Here is a 4,994-nt window from a genome sequence, read left to right as displayed (position 1 = left end):
TTAGTATTCAGGACTCGTCTTTCGTCAAATTTTCTATTTTTATTTGTTTTCTATTTATTCATTATCATCCTTTTAAGTCTCAGTTGAAGAGATTTTGTCAGAAGGTACTTTGCTGCGGCCGAAGCCGTGCCTCCCTTGGTGGTCCGCTGCAGGATCACCGGCCTATTCTTTAGAACAGTGTGTATATTCAGGGAACCCCTTGATAGGAGCTATAGGAGACAGTCATTTTACATTTGTATGTAAAATGTTTTAATAAAATGTCTTATTTTCACAAGAATTGATGTTTATCATCGGATTCTTTTCAGTGTACAAAATAGAATAAAATAAAATAAAATAAAATAAAATAAAATAAAACAAAATAAAGTAAAATAGATAAATAGATAGGTAAATGAATAAATAGATAAATAAATAAATCTGTATATCTTTACGAAATGGAAGATAAAGTGACTTGTTGAATCCACCTTGCAGCGGTGACCCTTGTTAGGTTTCTGTGGTTGAAAAACACCGATACAAGCTATATCACCCTCGCTAGCAAAGGGGGCACCGCAGAGATGAATAAAATCGCCTGGCGGCACGTCTGGAAGGGGGTGGGTGGGTAGGGGGTGGTGTGAGAGATAACTGAGTTTAACTAACTTATCTCAGTTAAGTGGACTGGTGACGTCATCAGAAGAGTGCAAGTTTTACACTTAGCTTTTTTTCTCCATTTATTTATTTTTTTTTTAAAAACAAAACAAAAAACAACTGTTTCTGACCCAGGGCAGTGGACAAGATGCAGAGATGACCCGTCATCCAGGAGGTGCCAAGGTAAGAGGGAAGGAGGAGAGTGGAGGGGAGTGGAGTGGGTAGGGGATGGAATGGGCGGGAGTGGTTTCTATGGCTTTTTATTTTTTTTTGGCTACCTCCCTTGTAAGGGGGAAAAAAGCCTTTGGTATATGTATGTAGTTTTTTTTCTTCTATTTTTATCTATTTATTATCTATCTAATTTTATTCAAATGACAGGAACATTTTGATACAATTAAAAAATAAAAAATAATAAATAATTTTCATTTTGATTCCTGTGGCAAGAACAAGGCTAAAATATTTCATGAAAAAATTGGGTTAAAAAGTTAAACACAAGAAATAATTCTTAACATTTTTTATTGAAGTGGCTATATACAATATACATCTATACAAAGGACACCAAAACTTAGTGGGATCACATGAAAGTAAGTGTGGGATCATACAAAGGCTGATTCAGTCTCACAAACAGACAACAGACACTCCCAAACATGGTACATACACTCCCCAAAAACAGGGGCCTCACACTACCAAAAACATAACATAAACTCCCCAAAAACTGGGGACTTACACTCCCAAAAAACATAACATAAACTCCCCAAAAACTGGGGACTTACACTCCCAAAAAAAACATAACATATACTCCCCAAAAACTGGGGACATACACTCCCAAAAAACATAACATATACTCCCCAAAACTGGGGACATACACTCCCAAAAAACATAACATATACTCCCCAAAAACTGGGGACATACACTCCCAAAAAATATGGTACATACACTCCCCAAAATCTGGGGACATACACTCCCAAAAAAACATGGGACATACACTCCCCAAAAACTGGGGACATACACTCCCCAAAATCCCTTCCGATTCCCCCAGCCCTATTCTTAATTCTTCCTCCCTTGTCGTTCCCTTTTCCGACCGTCCCTATCTCAGAAGACCCATCCCATCAGCCCCTTTTTTGGAGTCCCCCACGTTCCCATCACCCCTTGGAGTTGTAACTCCACCTCTTCGTCAACTCCAACTCACTCTTGGAGTCCCATTCTCGTGACCTTAATGAAATAATCTGGTGTTTGCCAAATAAAAAAAATTAAAGATGGCCTTCGAGTCTCAGTTCTTTAGATCAATATTAAAAAAAAAAAAAAAAAAAAAAAAAAAAGTCTTTGCCAAAGGTCTTCAACTTCCTATTTCCCGGTGGTTTCTTAAAGAACACCGATTTGTCTCTTTGGGTAGCAAAGACAAAATCTATCGAACTTTCTTCAGTTCGAACTCTCAAAAATCTTAAATCGAAATAACGAAACGTTTCTTTGGCTCAAACGATTCTTAATCCGAGGTCTTAAACGTTTCTTCCGTCCATACATCCCTTATTTCGAAGTATTCAAACGTTTCTTTTGTTCAAACGATTCTTAATCCCGAGTTTAAAACGTTTTCTTTGTCCATACGATTCTTAATTCGAATTTTTAAACATTTCCTTCGCTTAAACGATTCTTAATCCAAAGTCCAAAAACGTTGACAAACGTGTTTGATAACCAAATGCCCCATTCACAGGGTCAACCGTCACATCAAACACTTGTTTGACAAACAGGGTTTGACAAACCGTTTGACAAACATTGTTTGACATACCGTTTGAGCATGTAAACGGCCCTTTACCTAAGACACTTTCACTAGTCCTGACCTACTGTAAACCTTAACTTTGTATTATCAACATTTACCATACTCACAATAGACTAATCAGTTCCACTACACCCTGTCAATACTATGCCAACCTCCCCTCATTCACTATCACTCTTTCTCTCACAGGAAACTCTCACCAACTACTCTCACCAAATACTCTCACGCTTCATAAACCCGGGTATACTGTCAGCGCTCTGCACACAGTGTCAGTATTATCAGGAACTGGCATTCTTTGCTCACACATCACATGATCATTCCCCAGAACTCCTTTCTTTGAGTATTACAATGGGTCTCGATTCATGACGTCATCAATCGAGCCCAGGAATATGTTTGTGTATAACCGTGACGAGTATACTTTCCTGGATATACTCAAATCTAACTGCTCTGCTAGGATCGTCTTACATACTTTCTTGCATTCTTTCATTTCATAGCGAGTTCCTACGGCATGGTCAGGTGGCCCCAATCGAGGCCAAGGTAGAAGCTTCCACATCTATTCAGAGTTCGAGAATCAGGTTATGGGCTTCTCAAGGAGAAATACGACCAGACAGCGTCCGTCGCCTAGGATCGAACGAGAGACATTGAGGCTTCAGACAAACTTCCTCCGAAGCCTTGGCTATGAGGTATCTGGTTCCCTTTGGTCTGTGGTATCATCAATTCTCGATACACAGTTCTGAATTGGTACCTATATCTCCTGGCCTAGCTTGTGTCTGACAAACGTGTCATATGGTCTCTTGTACCATCTCCTATGTACTATGTACTCAGTTCCTTCTCGGTATGACTGGAAGTTTCGACTATGTACAGGCCCCTCCACTTCTACGTACTAGAGTGGTCGATGTGTTATAAGATGTGGGAAGCCTACATCTGTAGGTCGGTCGTAAATTTACGACCTGTTTCTTGCGATCTCGTAAGTGTTAAACGTAACGATATATGCCACTCTGGTACTTGGAAGTGAAATCAGTTGCACATTATCTCCATGTGTTTTCCAGAGTTGGGCGCGTTCCTCGGTGCGTTCCTCTTTAGTTTGGCCGCGGTTAGCGCTCCCAAACTATTAAAGCTTAAGAGACAGGTTCATAATAAAAGTCCGGTAGGCCACATACTATACCAAAGAAAATTTTCGTAGGCCACATCTAAAAGGTAGGCCACAGACTATACCGGCACCTATATTGTTTTAATAGTTTGGGAACGCTAACCGCGGCCAAACTAAAGCGGAACGCACCTAGGAACGCATCGAGGAACGCATTGAGGAACGCGCCCAGCTCTGGTGTTTTGTACGAATTGATGTGAAAGGTTATCATGAAGTAGATTATTATTTAGTAAAGAAATTTATGAGGGTTCAGGTGAGGGGGCTTAAACTTGGTGGGGGGCGGGGGGGATTGACATCAGGGGTGGGGGCTGACGTCAGAAGGGCCCCTAGCATCAAAGACCCCCTTACCTGCGGCCGAAGTACTCACGCATCTATCATCGTTTCGAAATGCTTCTCAGGGTCACCATAAATGGCGTTGCATTTACTCCCAAACTCTCAGTAAAGATATTTTTTGGTACTATTGTACTTTACACCTGTCACTGTATCATGCCTCTACACAGCCCGTCTAAATAAGCTAGTGTATGATAGAGTGTACATCAGACTTTGTATGCTTCCTTCCTTTCGTTACAGACTTTATCATCTATCGTCTTCCTCATCGTTATTTGAGATTATATTTCCTTATCATCTTAATATCGAATGTATAGTTGTAGTACTTATGATATATTGCTGTGTGCCCGTATAGTTACCTGTAAAGTTGATTATAGTTCGTCTGCTATACTATATAGTATTTACTGACGAGACTCTTTGATTTGGTTTCCACAGTGTTTTGTTATGCTCAGGTGTTCTGTGTGGTCGTTTCATTTGTTGATCGATTTTTTTTTTATTATTATTATTTTTTTAAGTTCTCTGGGGGCGTTATTACTACTTCTTAGCGTTTTGGTATAATCACAAGCGAAAAAAAGCCTCATGACAACGCGTATAAAGTTTTGTCTCCGTTTTCAAAAAGGTTCGGTCAGGTGCGGCTGCTTGAGATGTTTATGAGCGATGTGTTTTGGAAATCAAAGACATCACTTTGTGGGGTGACTCTACACACACGTACCAATCTTTTCGTTCTTTCTTTATATATCTGCAGTTCATGGGCAATTGTATTACACCCACTGATCGCTATACTTTTGTTGCCTACTGTACACTGCTCCACAGAGACATAGTACACACGTACGTTGAAAACACCTATGTACAGCACGGAATGTACACGCACACGACAAATATACACTCATGCGGTACACTTACACACCGTAGGTGTACAAGCACGTAATCCGTTTTGTACACGGGACACTCCGAGCATACACACGTATAAAACATACAGTATACACAAGCAACTTGAACGTACATACTATACATACACAGCATGACTGGAAACTGCACAAACAGTGCCTCTACATCTAGATGCACATTTGGTGTACATTTGGTGTACATTTGGGGAGATGTACACGTCAGGGGGGAGTCTGTACTTAA

This window comes from Oratosquilla oratoria, chromosome 22 (genome assembly GCF_046742065.1).
Source record: "Oratosquilla oratoria isolate Oo_2021 chromosome 22, ASM4674206v1, whole genome shotgun sequence".
NCBI lineage: Eukaryota > Metazoa > Arthropoda > Malacostraca > Stomatopoda > Squillidae > Oratosquilla > Oratosquilla oratoria.
The sequence above is the reverse complement of the archived record's forward strand: the minus strand, read 5'-3'. Positions refer to the sequence as shown.